An 18037-nucleotide genomic window follows, 5' to 3' on the forward strand; every position below is an offset into this window, starting at 1 on the left:
CTACAGTTAAATCAGATCAAATGCATTCATATTATGAACAGCAGCTACGCTAATTATTTCCCATCTGCCTTTTTGATAACTCAAATAGAGTTCGTCAGCTCCAGTTATGTATCCAGCCTCTCATGGAGACTTCAGATGCCCCAACGCTTGTGATGAGACGACTCGACGCCTGTGAAGAGACGACCCAACGCCGGCGATATGTTATGCCCTAAATTTTATGATTAACTAACTGTATTTTTGTATGTATATTTTTGAAATGCATTTTCTGTAAAGCTGCTTTGAAACAATATGTATTGTGAAAAGCGCTATACAAATAAACTTGAATTGAATTGAATTGAATTTAACACACTCTTGCGTTAGTGGCGTTTTCATCCGGCCGTGATGAAATATATATTTGAGTGTCATCAGCATAACAATGGAAACTAATTCCATGTTTCCTTATAATATTTCCAAGTGGCAGCATACATATTGAGAATAATAGAGGGCCTAGCACAGATCCCTGCGGCACTCCATAGTTTACTGAAGTTTTTTCAGTTTACTGAAGTCGATTTTTCTCCATTTAAATAGACAAAATGGTAGCGGTCAGATAAGTATGATCTGAACCAGCTTAATGCTTGTCCTTGAATGCCAGTATAATTTTGTAGTCGATCTAAGAGTATTGTGTGATCTATAGTATCGAACGCAGCACTAAGATCAAGTAAAACTAGTATTAGGACGCTCCCAAAACAGATTCCAATTATTTATAAAGAGCAGTTTCTGCTCATTGCACCATGACATTAACCATTCATTTAGCGCGAATAATCTACTGAACTTTTCATGCCCTTGTCGATACGTGGGAAGCGGCCCAGACACAATGATCGTTATTTTAGCTGATGCGGTGCGTACCGTCTCGATCAGGCTCCTGTAATCCTTTTTCAAAACCTCCGTCTGCCGCAGCCTGACGTCGTTCACTCCTGCGTGCAACACGACAGCTCCGACGCGCTCGTCACCGTTCAAGATCTCGGGTACCCGCGCAGCGATATTGAAAATACGGTCATCAGGAAAGCAGTGGCTACGCACCTTAATTTTACCTGACGTAGCGTGGACGTGCCGAACAATTGAATCGCCGATGATCACAGCATCGCGTTCCGTTTCGCGAAGAGGGGAGAAGCGGTTCTGAGTGGAGATCTCGAAAACCGGGAGGGGCGGAGAGATTCTTCGCGTCTTCCGCTGCGAAACCACCCAAGCTTCGTGACGGCGCGTCGGATCCGGAGTGAATGAAACCATGGCTGATCGTGGCCTTGGTGCACGGGACCAATGCTGAGAAACGCACGGCATGGACGAAATCGGAGTCTGCGGATTATTAACTGATTTGTGTGCATCGACGCGAGATGTTTCAAGAGCTAAATGCCGGTCTCTTAGCTCGGCTTGTCTCTCTAAAAGGTCGCGGATCTGCTTCTCTACAGCTTCCAGCTCAGACTGCACCGCGTGCAGCTCGAATGTGTCCTCACCTGGACCAAAAGGTAGACAACATACATTTGATATATTCGCCATTTAAACAGATAGACAGTAAGTTAGCAACGACGCTACCAGTGATGCTATCAATATTAATGCTAATTTATGACTGAAATCTTGGATATAATCTGTCTTTTTAATGGTACGGGTGTGATGTAGACGCACGATAGGCGAGAAAATGTTCGTTTGTGTCACGGTTATCAGATTCACTGTCTCACCCTAGTCTCATGTGTTCGTGTTGGGTGGGTGTGTCTCGTTACGTTCCTCGTTTCATGTGGGCGTTGTCGCTGATCATCTTGATCAGCGACAGCTGTGTATCATTATCAACCTTTATTTTATGCCCTGTCTTTCGTCTTATGTTTGTCAGATCGTTGGTTGATGTTGCCTGTTCCGTGTGTTCATCTCTCTTTCCTCGTGTATCTTCTTCACTGGATCCTGGACTTCTTCGCCGTCAGTCTCACCGCACTCAAGACTTCACCTGCTCACCACTTCGCCCATCTCAGTCCCTGCGTCACCTCTCCTGCTGTCTGCGTTCCGTCCGCCTGCCTGAGTGGGAGAGAGAGAGAGAAAGGACCTCCGACGGCGTTTCGTCTGTTGCAGTGTTATTCTTCTGAGTATTTCTGACGAAATAAATACCTTTTACTTGCTTTTGCTTCCGTCCTGATTCGCATAACATAACGATCTGACCATCATGGAAGCAGCAAGTGCATCTTCTTTAAATGAGTTTATCGACCACAGCATCGCCCGTATGGACCAGCAGCAGGAGAGCATCTCGAACACCGGACGCGCTATCCAAACGCTTGTGACGCAGGTGTCCGAGCTCACCCAGCAGGTCCAACTTCTCAGCATTCCCACTGTGCCGCCCACACCGTCCGCTCCCCCCACCATCCCGGATGGAGCACCGCAGTCCGAGCCACGCCTCCCGGTTCCAGAGAGTTATGCCGGTGAGCCTAAGTTTTGTAGAGCGTTCCTGACCAGATGTTCGATGCATTTTTCATTACAGCCCCGGACATTTACCACGGAGGAGAGCAAGGTGGCCTTCGTGCTCACTCTGCTTAAGGGACGTGCCGCTTTGTGGGGGACGGCGGTGTGGGAGAACAAGGACAAGTGCTGTGACTCGTTCCCAGCACTCGCCGCCGAGATGAAGAGGGTCTTTGACCGTGCCGTGGCCGGCAAGGAGGCTGCTAGAAGACTCGCGGATCTCAAACAAGGAAACACGTCCGTGGCGGATTACTCCATCGAGTTCCGGACGTTGGCGGCTGAGTGCAAGTGGAACGAGGAGGCGCAGTGGGATATGTTCCTGCATCGGCTGGCCGACCGTGTTAAAAGAGATATTTATATGCTGGACCTGCCCAGCACACTCAACGGACTCATAGAGTTAGCGTTACGAGTGGATGCCCGCATTGACCAGCTGGGCCGTCATGTTCATGCCACTCGTGAATCTGGAGGGGTCGGTCCACGCTACAGCCCGGAGGAGAACACGGTCGGCCACGTCGATGATCACGAGCCCATGCAGGTGGGTCGAGCTCGGCTTTCCCGGGAGGAGAGAGAGAGGCGGAGATCCCAAGGACTCTGTCTCTACTGTGGCGACCGGGGACATTTTTTACGATCATGCCCGGTAAAAGAGCAAGCCCGATAGTAAAGTTGAGGCTACTGTCGGGTGGGATCTCCGCCGGGAAGTCCTCACCATCAACTCTCCTTCCGGTAAGACTGAGATGGGCCAACAGCACACACACCTGTCAGGCACTCGTGGATTCCGGAGCTGAGGGTAACTTCATGGACATTAATCTGGCTTACAAGCTTCACCTTCCCATCTCATCACTTCCTCACCAGATTTTCGTCAGCGCTCTCAATGGTCAACCACTTCCCCACATCACCCTGACTACTGACCCCATAACCCTCATCACCTCCGGCAATCACACTGAAACCATCCCCTTCCTTCTCATGGACTCCCCGGTGGCACCTGTTGTGTTGGGTCACCCGTGGTTGGTGAAACACAACCCTCGTGTGGATTGGGGCTCCAACTCCATTTCTATGTGGAGCGAGTCCTGCCACGAGTCCTGTCTTGTTTCTGCCTGTCCATCTGTGTCTGTTTCTGTGTCACAGGAGAAGCCAGCGGATATAAGTCTCAATGAGACTCTAAGACAAGCTTTACTCTCTGTCTGTTCCCGAGAGGGAGGCCATGGAGAAATATATTTCTGATTCTCTGGCAGCCGGGTTCATCCGACCTTCCTCTTCTCCTGCGGGGGCGGGGTTCTTTTTTGTTGGAAAGAAGGATGGGTCCCTGCGACCTTGTATTGATTACCGGGAGCTGAACAACATCACGGTAAAGAATACTTATCCTTTGCCGCTGATGTCTTCAGCTTTCGAGAGGTTACAGGGAGCATCCATTTTCACAAAATTGGACTTACGTAACGCATATCATTTGGTTCGCATCAGGAAGGGGGATGAATGGAAAACCGCTTTTAACACCCCTAGGGGGCACTTTGAATATTTGGTTATGCCTTTCGGGCTTTCCAACAGCCCAGCGGTTTTTCAGGCACTCGTCAATGACGTGTTGAGAGACATGGTAGACCAGTTCATATATATGTCTACCTGGACGACATATTGATTTTTTCTTCGTCTCTCCAGGAACACGTTCAACACGTCAGACGAGTGCTTCAGAGGTTGTTAGAGAATGGGCTTTTTGTCAAGGCGGAGAAATGCGATTTTCATGCACAGTCAGTTTTCTTTTTAGGCTACATCGTCTCTTCTGAGGGAATGCGCATGGATCCTAACAAGGTTAAGGCTGTGGTAGATTGGCCAAGCCCAGATTCCCGTAAGGCCCTACAGCGGTTTCTGGGGTTCGCCAACTTCTATCGACGTTTAATTCGTAATTTCAGCCAACTAGCCGCACCTCTGACTGCCTTGACCTCCCCCAGAACGGCGTTCAGGTGGTCAGACACAGCCGAGGCTGTGTTTACCAACCTCAAAAGCCGCTTTGTTTCGGCTCCCATCCTTGTCGCCCCTGATTCCACACGTCAGTTCGTGGTGGAGGTCGACGCGTCAGAGGTGGGGGTAGGAGCAGTTCTTTCCCAACGCTCTTCCTCAGACGACAAGATGCACCCTTGCGCGTTTTTTTCACATCGCTTGTCGCCTGCCGAACGTAATTATGACATTGGTAACAGAGAGCTGTTGGCCGTCAAGTTAGCGTTGGAGGAGTGGCGTCATTGGTTAGAAGGCTCGGGGGTACCTTTTATCGTCTGGACCGATCATAAGAACCTTGAGTATATTAGATCTGCTAAAAGACTCAACTCTAGGCAGGCTCGGTGGGCACTTTTTTTCGGACGTTTTGACTTTACTCTCTCGTACCGCCCGGGTTCCAAGAACATCAAACCCGACTCCTTATCTCGTATTTTTGATCCATCCGAACGCCCGGTGACTCCCGAGTGCATTTTACCCGAGAAAGTAGTTATCTCAACACTCGTATGGGAGGTCGAGTCGAAGGTAAATACAGCCTTAGAAGGGGTAACGCCTCCGCCTGCGTGCCCACCGAATCGTTTGTTTGTGCCGGGGGAGTTACGGTCCGACGTTATTCGATGGGGTCACTGCTCCAACGTGGCTTGTCATCCAGGAGTAAGTCGTACTAGTCACTTAGTAAAGCAACGATTTTGGTGGCCACTTATGGCTCGCAACATTCACGATTTTGTTTTGGCTTGTTCAGATTGCGCCATGGGTAAGACTTCTAACCGACCTCCTGATGGGTTACTTCAACCGCTGTCTGTCCCTTCGAGACCTTGGTCCCACATTGCGCTAGATTTTGTCACCGCCCTCCCGGCCTCCAGAGGCATGACGGTTGTTTTAACCGTAGTGGACCGGTTCTCGAAGGCGGCACATTTCATTCCCTTGCCCAAATTAGCCAAGGAGACAGCGGTCACTGTGATTGACCACGTCTTTCAGTTACATGGCCTCCCGATGGACGTGGTCTCTGACAGGGGTTCCCAGTTTGTATCCAAATTTTGGCGGGAGTTTTGTAGATTGCTAGGAGCTACGGTCAGTCTGTCTTCGGGCTATCATCCCCAGAGCAATGGTCAGTCTGAGCGAGCCAATCAGGACCTGGAGAGAATGTTGCGATGTTTGGTAGCCAAGAATCCTTCATCCTGGAGCCAACAACTTTCTATGGTTGAGTACGCTCACAACTCCTTACCAGTGTCAGCCACGGGCCTCTCTCCGTTTAAGTGTAGTTTAGGGTACCAGCCACCAATTTTTCCAAGTCTGGAATCCGAAGTCGCGGTTCCCTCCGCTCACGCCTTTGTCCAGAGGTGCCGTCGCACATGGACCAGAGCCCGCGAGACTCTGCTCCAGGTGGGTTCGCGCACTAAGGCCAAGGCCGATCGCCACCGGTCAAAGCCTCCCGTATACGTCGTGGGTCAAAAAGTGTGGCTTTCTACTAAGAACATTCCGCTCCGCTCCGTTTCCAACAAGTTAGCTCCCAAATTCATTGGCCCGTTTCCTGTCACCAAGATCATTAGTCCGGTGACAGTCCGACTCAAACTTCCTCCGGCGTACAGGAGAATTCACCCCGCCTTCCATGTCTCTAAAATTAAGCCCGTATTTTACTCTCGTATTAATCCGCCAACCTTGGTTCCCCCACCGCCGCGTCTCGTAGACGGGGAACTTACATATTCGATACGTCGTATTCTGTACTCAAGGCGGAGGGGACGCGGATTCCAGTACTTGGTGGACTGGGAGGGTTACGGTCCGGAGGAGAGGAGTTGGGTTCCGGCTCGAGACATTCTGGATCACTCCCTTATCGATGATTTCAATCGACAGGTAGGATCCTCTGGGAACGCCAGGCGGCCTGGGGGGGGGGGGGGGGGGGGGGGGGGGGTTGGGGGGGGGGGTACTGTCACGGTTATCAGATCCACTGTCTCACCCTAGTCTCATGTGTTCGTGTTGGGTGGGTGTGTCTCGTTACGTTCCTCGTTTCATGTGGGCGTTGTCGCTGATCATCTTGATCAGCGACAGCTGTGTATCATTATCAACCTTTATTTTATGCCCTGTCTTTTGTCTCATGTTTGTCAGATCGTTGGTTGATGTTGCCTGTTCCGTGTGTTCATCTCTGTTTCCTCGTGTATCTTCTTCACTGGATCCTGGACTTCTTCGCCGTCAGTCTCACCGCACTCAAGACTTCACCTGCACACCACTTCGCCCGTCTCAGTCCCTGCGTCACCTCTCCTGCTGTCTGTGTTCCGTCCGCCTGCCTGAGTGGGAGAGAGAGAGAGAAAGGACCTCCGACGGCGTTTCGTCTGTTGCAGTGTTATTCTTCTTAGTATTTCTGACGAAATAAATACCTTTTACTTGCTTTTGCTTCCGTCCTGATTCGCATAACAGTTAAGTGAGTGTAAAGAAGACGCGCTCAGCCGTGACCCACAGGTGTAACGGACCGGTATTGGGTCAATCGGTTTGAGACGCGTCTACTCAACAGTCCGCGTTGTAACTACAGATGGTACTCAACCAGAATGAGACTTTTACCGCCGCCGTTCCCGCGGCGGTAAAATTGCGGGGGTGTATTTGCTGCCTTTGACCGCTAAGAGGCGCTACAATCGCAGACTTTGAAAAGTGTCAGTTTATTCTCTCTATTGCGTAATCTGCCGCCGCGCCGCGGCTCATTGAGAGTGATTGAAATGTGGTAAAACAGATCAATTCAAGTGAAACATGTAGTTAAATGAATTCATATAATCACAAGACTGAAATTAAATGTAGGCCTAATACATTTAATAAATAATGAAAACATTTCAACACAAAACATTGCAATAGAAAAATATTAGGCTACATCAATCAGGCTTTGCAAGAGCAACGTCTTATCAGCGGACCGACGATAGCGCAGTGGACAACGCAACAGCACGAGCTTCACGCAATGCAAGATCGAATCTCATTAGCTTTGGCTGACAGCGTTAATGTTTTACCATTCTTGATGCTTAGATAGATAACTGTTTATTTGAAGTCAAGCGTTTTGTTTAATTATCAATGGCACATTACAACATACATTTGCTACTTTCCAGTAGAGCCGCTGCACAGACGACAAAACTGATGAAGGAAGATTGTCAGCCGATCGCGTCAGAAAATGAAAATGACGAAGCTATCTTTAATCTGCTAAATTATTGTTTTGTGAATCATCCACGAAATTGAGATGACTGACAATTAATACCCGCTTAAAGGAAGAAATTTTTAAAAACAGATCCTGGACATTTCAAGGTTTAAATAAAGTGTCGGGGGGCAGTTTATTTATTTAAAACAGGGTTGCATCGAGTTAGAGTTTATTTCCTAAGTAAGAAACAGAATCTTATTCTTGCGACATTTTAAATCTGTATTGCCAAAGAAATTGCAGCTAAATAAACAATTAAAACAGTAAGCTAGTCTACAAAACGAAAATAGTTCAAAGCAACATAAATTAAGATTTTCTTTGCTTCTCTCTCGTGCTGGATCTCTTTTATTTTAGTTTATTTAGTCTCCCTGCACTGCGCGCGCCGGGGTCTCTCTCGAAATTAAACAAGATTTCAGGGTAAAACCCCATTATACAAATAATAGCCTACTGATGTCGCTGTGTGTCATCCATACAAATCACGAAAAAAAAAAACTGTAACAAATGATTGAGTCTTGCTTCAAACAGAATGCCTGGTTGAATTTATTTCACCGTACAATAAAACGAGGTGGATCGCGAATAAATAGCTCTGTATCTGCTGCTCACTTGCATTCGTTTAGTTGGCAAGAACGCGTTTCGTCGATAGTTCATGTTTAGATAATGCCAGATTGTTGACACACACACTGCTCAAACATGTTAAAATTCTACAAAACTAGTTGAAACAAATGGATTGAACACTTCAACTGAAAGTGTGTGTGAAAAACCTTTAAATACAATACATAAAACTACAATATTTATAATTTAAGGGCCTACATTTGGACACATCGAGAGATTTATCTTTAAAAGTATTTTGCCTTTGCCTGCTCATCAGGCTCACTCTCCATATGAAAGACAGAACATTAACACCTCCTGAACCCCCAACCCCCCACAGGCGATCTGAGTTTGAGACCGAATTAAGACAAAGAGAAGTCGCAATTCACACTTAATTCTAGACATTAGCATTAGGCTAGTAAAGTGTTGATAATGAAATAATTTAATTATTTAGACTACATGTAGGCTAATAGGCTAATATTTCTGTCATAAAAGTTTATTAATAAACATTTCATTATTTCAATAATTGAAGAAATAAAACGCTACCTCGGTTTGGCCAGCTTTTTCCAAGCAAACCTAAATACAAACGCATGTTCATTTGTTGTCATGAATACAATGTTCAACTCAATGTTAAATTCCACGGGGATCTTTGAATCCTTACAACCAGGGTGCGCGATTTGTGAATTAGCTATTATTATTTTTTTATATACAGTATAAATCTCGAACCACAGTGCTTCGTGCTGCTGCTAAACTAAATAACATTTATATAATAATTATGAACTTAAATGAAACAATATCGCAACATTTCGACAAATAAATTATCGGATCTATTTTTACAATTTAATTCAGGACGATTTAGCCTAGACTATAGCTAGTTTGAGTAGATCCTCTGCACCTCTCGGTTTCATACGGATTACCTAATCAGATAACATTTATTAAATATTTAGACATTTAAAGGCTTTAGACATAGCCGGTTTCTTATCGTGTCTGAGCGGAGGAAAGTGGCTTTCGGTTCATTTTTGTGACGCGCAGTTCCCGGAGACAGAGACGACGACAGATACACTTTTGAATAAAAGTTTGAATATGAATAAAAGTTTACAGTTTTGAATGATGTAGGCTACTCTACTCTGATCTGTATGACTAAAAAACTACGGAGTAGCCTATTAGGGCGTAGGGCCTAAGTTATTTTATCTGTCTGTTATGAGAAAAATAAATCCAAATGAACGCGCAGCCGCGCCTGCCGAACACTAATTCAACATGCCAGAATTAAACCCGACTTTAGAACAATGGATAGCGCCACTCGGCGTGGTGTGCCAAAATACTTAATTATAAACTTCAATATTTCATTCAAAATAATCTCAAAACGCTTTGTGACATTTTGAAAGCCGTGCATGCATTAAGGCACTGGAACCATGAACTGAAACTGGTTCTGATTTTATTGTTTGTCGTTTAAACGTGCCTGTTGCATATCTTTACATTATATATTTTAAATGGTCTATTGGTGAAGTAATTTATAGCATTGATTACTGTGGAGGGAGGGGGAATTAAAATAATTCAGCAGAAGCAGGGATCTTTAGACCAGAAGGAAATCCCCGTCCCCCTGGCAAATCGCACCTTGCTTAAAACCATGTTTTACAAACTCTTTATATAACCCAAACTTTTTTTGTTTGTTTGATTGTCTGCATTAATAATAGGCTATGACATGCATTAATAGGCTAATATAAAATGTACAATAATCTTTGTTTGTACGGGATTCGAACCTGTGTCATTCAAATGACCGATACGTAAGTTCTACCACTCGGCCATGAATTTACTCATTTAGAAATGCCCGGTTTATCCAATCTGTTCCAGAGAAGCGCTCATCATTCGTCTCATTCCACAATAGAGTAGTAAACAAATAATCAGCTTCTTTGCACCTAATTTATTTTTGTTCGTTATTTTTGTTATTATTATTATTTTATCACGCTGCTCCCAACGGGCAATAGGCTTATGTCGCCCACCGACGTCTAGGCTACAATATGAAATAAATGCTATATTGTTCTCGTCTCTATTTTTAAATTATGATTCTATTTTTCTGTCCTAAACAATGTTCTATAGTAGCCAATTTCATCTGTTAATTGACATTAACCCCGCTTACATTTCAAAATACGGCAATAGCTGCTGTTTTGCACAATGTCCCTCTGCGCCACCTGGCGGACATTTCGCGAATGACTTTGAAATGCGACTGGATTCTTTTTACCGCGGTAGTTTTGCCGCGGTGCCTGTCGCGGCGGTAATAGGCATTCTGGTTGAGTACCATCTGTATGAGATTTTGAGCAGCAGTGCTTCTCAGTGAGGAAAAGTAGAAAATGTTCGTTGTAAGTGAGTTTAAAGAGAGAAATCACGGATTATGAATCAAATCGATGGAGCTCAAACACAAACAAGGCGTTCAGGAAGTTAATTAATTCCCATCTCTACACGTAAGGTTGTCTGTCTCAAGCTCATATCCGGAGTCAATAATCATAGATTTTTGGCTACTTGCTCTTAGTAGTATAAGAAAGAAAGACATATCCCATGCCCTGGAAATGTACATTTCTATTAATCAATTAATAAGCAATATTGAGGGTTCACAGGATGAACTGAGTAATTGGTTGTAATGTTAATGTAGCTACATTAAGTTAATCCGATTAACTGATCCAAATATTAATAATCAATTATAACAAGTTATGATTGGTTTCGTGCACATCCTATTATTCCCCGAATGGCAGATCTCCCGCCCGCTCGCCATCACAAACCTCCATTCTATTCCACTGGGATGGATTGTTTTGGGCCCTACACAGTAAAGATTGGCAGACGAGCTGAGAAAAGGTGGATAATAATGTTCAAATGTCTGACGACTAGGTGTGTGCATCTTGATCTAATCAGTCACATGAATACAGATTCCTTCTTGATGGCGCTCAGGCGCTTTATTGCTCGCAGAGGTAAACCATTTGAGCCGGACTCTAGTTCGTAGATCGACTGGTAGAGACTGTTGTTCAAAGATGGCTTCTGCTTGTATACGCGAAATTAACTGTATGTATAAAATATCTTCTTATTAAACTGTCTGGACACTGTCAAAGTTCTCAATGCTTCGGTTTGAAGGTAGGGACCCTCATTATGCTACCGTTTTAGTATGGGGCTATTTTGAGCCTTGTTAGTGGTATTAACAAGCGATTTTTATTTGTCATTACACTATGCCCTATATACTAGCGTTATACTAGCGTTATAGGCTAAACTGTTTTTAGAGATAAAACTATTTACATTCGATAATCATGAAAACAAATGTCAGATAACGGTTGACTAGGTAACCATTTGTAATTAGACCAAAGGTTCATTTTGCGCCGGAGTTCTCCTTTAATTGACATCCTATTAGCCTAAATAGACTAGTTAAAGCAAGGAAATGTTGCTCCTATTGAAGTAATGTAATAGTTGATAAATTATGAACTCTGCTGGCCCAGTTTGTGCTGAAAAAAAAAACATAATAAAAGGGAAATTCGGCACTGGGATATCGCTAGATCGTCGGCATTACACAATTGCATTTTCCCCGTTGCCAGGTAGAAGTGTTGTCAAACATTTCAATTCGGCACTGATTGGGTTGTTGCGATTAGTTGGCGCTGTTATTGCATCCCTAAGATCCACAACAATCAGTATTCCCTCACGGTTAAGGCGGTATCTTTGTAATAACTTCGTGTCATTGAGTGTCTCCAACACACTGCGTCTCGCGGACATTTTAAGATCCTTTGTGAATAGGTCTTAGTGAGTTAGGAGTCCTCTCGACTTCTTTTAACCCTCTGGGGACGAATTGGGCGGTACCGCCCAAAATGGTATACTTTTACAAATGTGCAATTATCTTCAAAACTACTAATGATAGAGAGGTGTGGTCTTTTTTGCCGTCTTCCTCAGATTCCACTGAAAAAAGTGATATCCCGTTTGTATTATACACACACTTCGCTGTTGCGCAATACCACTGCATAAAAAGGCCAATGAAATCGATGTTGTTAGGCAAATTCTACCAATGGAAAAATTGCCACTGGGAGGATTTTTTTCTTTTTACCCAATCAGAGGAAGGTTACCATGACGTATTCTAGCCAATCAGAGGACTCTGTAGCCTTCAACATGTACAAACAAACAGCCTCATGTGGACGGAGAATGAGACAGATAGCGAACAGAGCGGAGTATTACAGAGCGCACAGAGATCTATATAAGAGAGAGACAGGATAACTTAAATAGCATTATTATTGTATTGTTTTAGCACTTTTATGATGGCAAGCAGTAAAAGATATATGTAATAAATAAATGACAGTAAAAAACATCGTTTTTTTAGAAAAATTATTTGTGATTAGATTTAAAAAAAATTGGGATAAAAACGAACTGTTAACTAATAGTCAATATGGATTTCGCTCAAATCATTCAACTGCAACAGCAATTTTGGAACTGGTAGAAGAAATAACCAATGCTATGGATAAGAAATATGTTACTGTAAGTGTCTTCGTGGATTTGCAAAAAGCGTTCGACACCTTAAACCACGAAATATTATTGAGTAAATTATATAAATATGGTATAAGAGGTATAGCTCATCAGTGGGTCAAAAGTTATTTAAAAGACAGAGAGCAGTTTGTTGAAATCAATAGCATAAAATCAAGAAATTGTCCAATAAATTGTGGTGTACCCCAGGGATCGGTACTAGGTCCAGTACTACTAAACTGTACATTACTAAAATGTATTTTGTTTGCGGGTGATACTACTTTATTTTATGCTGGCAAAAATATAAATTAGGTATTACAAGTTGTAGAGTTTGAGTTTGGGAAAATTATGAGATGGTTTGATGCAAATAGACTGTCTTTAAATATCAGTAAGACAAAATTTATGATTTTTAGTTGTATAAATAAGGATTTAGATGCAGCATTGTCAGTACAAGGAGTACAGATTGAAAGGACTCATGAGTTTAAGTTTTTAGGTGTTGTGATTGATGAGCAGTTGACATGGAAATTCCATATTGACCATGTTAAATCTAGGGTATCCCAAATTATAGCCGTGTTACATAAGGTAAAAGAATCTGTTAATAAATGTGCCTTAATTTTGTTATATAATTCATTGATTGTTCCACACCTGACCTATTGCATTGAAGCATGGGGAAGTGCAAACAAGACTTATATAGAACCTGTTTTTAAATTACAAAAACATGCCATTCGCGTTGTAAATAGAAGTGAATATAGGGCCCACACAAATCCAATATTTAGACAGTTAAAAATGTTAAAATTCAATGACTTATTAGAATATAGCCTTCTAAAAATAATGTATAAAGCTCATCTGAAAACATTACCGGATAAATTGCAAAATAGATTCATCAAGAGAGTTAGTAAATTCAATTTAAGAGGAACTGAAGTCTTTCAGAAACCCGAGTTTAGAACAAAATTAAAGGAAAGATGTGTCTCAATACAAGGTGTCAGTCTGTGGAACAATCTAAATAGTGAAATTAAAACTTCAACATCATTTTTTGTTTTTAAGAAGAGTGTAAAAGCATTACTAATAGAAAAATATAATGCATCAATTTAGCAGGAAATGTGATATTTGATTTATGTCTTTGTATGTGTTGCAAAGTAGATGTGTGTTGTAAGCGCACCTCTTTGGAATTGTAATTCAACTTATGTTGATAAGGGGCAGATATTATAAGTGTATCTTCTTTCTGCTCCTTTTCATTTCTTTTTCAAAAGAATGAAATAAAAATATAAATGAAATTTATGAAATGAAATGACAAAAATCTAATTTTCGTTTTTAAAATTCTCTCGATTATTGTACATTTTTCACTCATACTTCCTTTATAAACACATTACATGCATGCTTATGTTAGGTTAGGGTCTTCTGAATCCATAGATACCAAACACATGGTGTTCCATCTCCATTACATGTGGTTTATAAGCCCAAATGTAAAAATAGAGAAAACGGACCAAAAAGGGCTTAGTCCCCAGAGGGTTAAGCTGTCCCAGACTTAGGTGCTACTTTTAGGGCTAAAATACTTCGTGAATTACGCTTAGTGAAAAAATATAGGAGTCCTAAAGTTAGGAGTAACACGCCCATTATTTTTAGGAGTTGCTCCTAAATTCGCCAGTTGGGGGCTACTTTTAGCCTTAAAATTATTTGTTAATACGGCCCCAGGTGTAGGTAAACCAACTGATGGGATGGGTTTACCTTGTCAAACAACATTCACACACAAGTCATTTGCTGTACTAAATAAAAAAAATGCTAACACACACACACTATCATATTTTAATAGTCGTAATAATTGTTATACTGTACAAACTGTATATTCTACCCTCTTACACTAACCCAACCCCTAAACCTGCCCATCACACAAAACTTTCAGCATTTTTACATTTTCAAAAAATAAAGAAAAAATAAAAACATAATCATTGTAGGTTATTTCAGGTTTTACTATCCTTGTGGGGACATTTACACACACACACACACACACACACACACACACACACACACACACACACACACATACTGGTACGGGTGCTTTATAAGGACTTTTCCCCCTAAAAAGATCCATCCTGGTTTATGGGGACCCACCTTTCCCTTTGTCATAGACATTAATAAAAAATATTAAACTGCTCCTTATGGCATGGGGTAAAAATCTGACTGCTCAGAATTTAATTCTAATGAAACAGTCTGGTAATATGAAGACCTGACAAACTAAAGCACTGTAAGGACAGGGCAGGAGTGGGCGTTTCCTGATTTAATTATGATTTATGAGGACTACCCTGGTTTATCTGGACATCACTCACATACACACACACATCTGACCATTAATTATGAGGACTAACCTGGTATAACCTGGACTAACTTTACCCATGAGAGTGCCACATCACTTAAGTTTGTTTCAATACCAGCATATAGAAAAACAAAACAAGAAATTATCAGCAATTGTTCACCCTGGCTTAAACTTTAAGAGAGATTTCAGAAAACTAACCTGAGTTTGTAATGTGAGATTTACAGGTGTGAAGTGAGTGAAGAGGGAAAGTGAAATACGGAAATATTTTAGCTTTAAAAATTAAGAAAATCAAAAATCAAAAGGAGAGTTTACTATTTAACCATCACTGACGAATGCATTCACCCACAAGTATTTTTCATAATTGAACCTTGAATGTCAGTCTTAATTTATTCATTAGATTTTAAGAAGTTGTGTCTAAAGATAGTTTTGAATAAAGCTAAATATTTCCAGTTGATTGGGTTTTGTTAATGTGAAAAGAGAAGATTGTTCAAGACTTGGTATTAGTATCTAAATGAACATTGCTGACCATTTGGGTTTAACTGTACATCTGTAACCATATGAATCATGCATACACACACAACCCTAACTAACCCTTGATTATGAGGACATTTTGGGTTTAACTGGACCTCTCACACACACACTCTCAAACACCTGACTAACCCTTGATTATGAGGACATTTGGGTTTAACTGGACCTCACTCACACACACACTCAAACACCTGACTAACCCTTGATTATGAGGACATTTGGGTTTAACTGGACCTCACTCACACACACACAAACACCTGACTAACCCTTGATTATGAGGACATTTGGGTTTAACTGGACCTCACTCACACACACACTCAAACACCTGACTAACCCTTGATTATGAGGACATTTGGGTTTAACTGGACCTCACTCACACACACTCTCAAACACCTAACTAACCCTTGATTATGAGGACATTTTGGGTTTAACTGGACCGCTCACACACACACTCTCAAACACCTAACTAACCCTTGATTATGAGGACATTTTGGGTTTAACTGGACCGCTCACACACACACACTCTCAAACACCTAACTAACCCTTGATTATGAGGACATTTTGGGTTTAACTGGACCGCTCACACACACACTCTCAAACACCTGACTAACCCTTGATTATGAGGTCATTTTTTGGTTTAACTGGACCTCACTCACACACACACTCAAACACATGACTAACCCTTGATTATGAGGACATTTTGGGTTTAACTGGACCTCTCACACACACACTCAAACACCTGACTAACCCTTGATTATGAGGACATTTTGGGTTTAACTGGACCGCTCACACACACACACTCTCAAACACCTGACTAACCCTTGATTATGAGGACATTTTGGGTTTAACTGGACCGCTCACACACACACACTCTCAAACACCTGACTAACCCTTGATTATGAGGACATTTTGGGTTTAACTGGACCTCACTCACACACTCTCAAACACACACAAACACCTGACTAACCCTTGATTATGAGGACAAACTGGGTTTAAATGGACATCACAATTAACTCCACACATAGCAGGAGTACCTGTATTAGAGTTAACCATACTAAACCAAATCAACTATTCTACGTTAAAGAGTGAATTCACAAATGATTGTGCATCTTTTTGCTGCCACTAAACCTGTAAAAGTAATACGCACACCTAAGGAAATAGTGCTACAATGTGCTGTTGCTATATCAACCAACATATACACGTGGTGCAAAATGAACCTGGTTGGAGAAAAGGATTAAAGATCAGCAAGTTTTACACTTCATAGAAGACTAGTTAAAGGACAATTAGATGAAGAAATGCAACTAGACAGCCAATAAAAACTAACAAAATTAAACTGAAAGGGCAATTTTTATTTTGCAAATGGTAAAAAAAAGGCTCAACAACTGAGGTCTAATAAGGCCATTATTAGAGATGCACCGATTGATCGGCTTGGGACCGGAATTGGCCGATTTTCACGTGATCGGCCATGACCGGCGATCGGCCAGTCAGTCTGACATATACCGGTCAAACGCACTCTGGCGCCGCATGATTAACATCGCGCAACATCAGCATCACACGTGCACACGGAACGCACATGTAGAAAACCTCATGAATTACGTCAGTTTCACACCGCAAGCATGAGAGGCGCGTATTTTTTTCGGCGTGCATGTTAATCAATGAGTGCATCACACCGGGAGCAGGAGCAGAGCGTGAGCGTCAAGCAGGAGCGTCGCGTGAGCAGCAGTGAAGCGCAGAGTCTATTTTTGCTGCGCTGCTCACACTCAATTAAAGTGAAAGCACACTTTTTTTGATGTGCAAAATAAATATGATTTCACACAAAAAGTGCCAAAAATGCACTGAATTTGCATGTCTAGTGTGTTTTAACAAGAACTGGAATAGGCTATGTCAGAAAAGAAAATGAAATGACTCAAAAATATTTATAGAAAATTCACCCATTTAAACTTGTTTTTATTATTCAGTTTGGGTAGAAGTATATGGTGTTTTATAAAAAAAAAAACATATAGAAAATAAATGTGTGTGCTGTTAAGTGGTTAGAAAAAATGAAATCGGAATCGGCTAAAATCGGTATCGGCGGGTCAACCTTGGAAAAATCGGAATTGGATTACAATACAAAATTGTAATCGGTACATCTCTAACCATTATGGGACTAAAGTGCATGAGGGAGTGTGCCTCAAAATGACCACAGCAACACACTGGAAATAAAACCAAATTAAATTGCCTTCAAGTAAATGCATGTATTTGTAAATTTCTTTCAAAACAGTGTTTTAATAAAAGTAAATAAAAGGATGTCTTGAACACTCTTCTGGCCCAAAAACACTTTAGAGAACAAAACCCACAGACATTAAAGGTTGTATCAGCGATTTCAGGCCCAAACATAAATGATCACATTCATCTAATCTTTCCTAACAATCCGCTAGCTGCCCGCCCCATAAGCATGCCGTCCAAAAACCGCGTCTCTGTAGGCAGCCTAGGCTCTGAGATCTGCACACAAAAACAATGGGTTTCAC

The 18037-nt window shown here is 42.2% G+C and overlaps 1 protein-coding gene across 1 annotated transcript in view; it reads right to left on the reverse strand.

The window, feature by feature from the left end:
- The window catches only part of LOC306991014 (uncharacterized protein), a 122839-nt gene that overhangs the window by 90132 nt on the left and 14670 nt on the right, over window positions 1-18037 (reverse strand). The gene's annotated exons all lie outside the window — the stretch shown is intronic.

This window comes from Phoxinus phoxinus (assembly GCF_949152265.1).
Source record: "Phoxinus phoxinus genome assembly, chromosome: 2".
Lineage (NCBI taxonomy): Eukaryota > Metazoa > Chordata > Actinopteri > Cypriniformes > Leuciscidae > Phoxinus > Phoxinus phoxinus.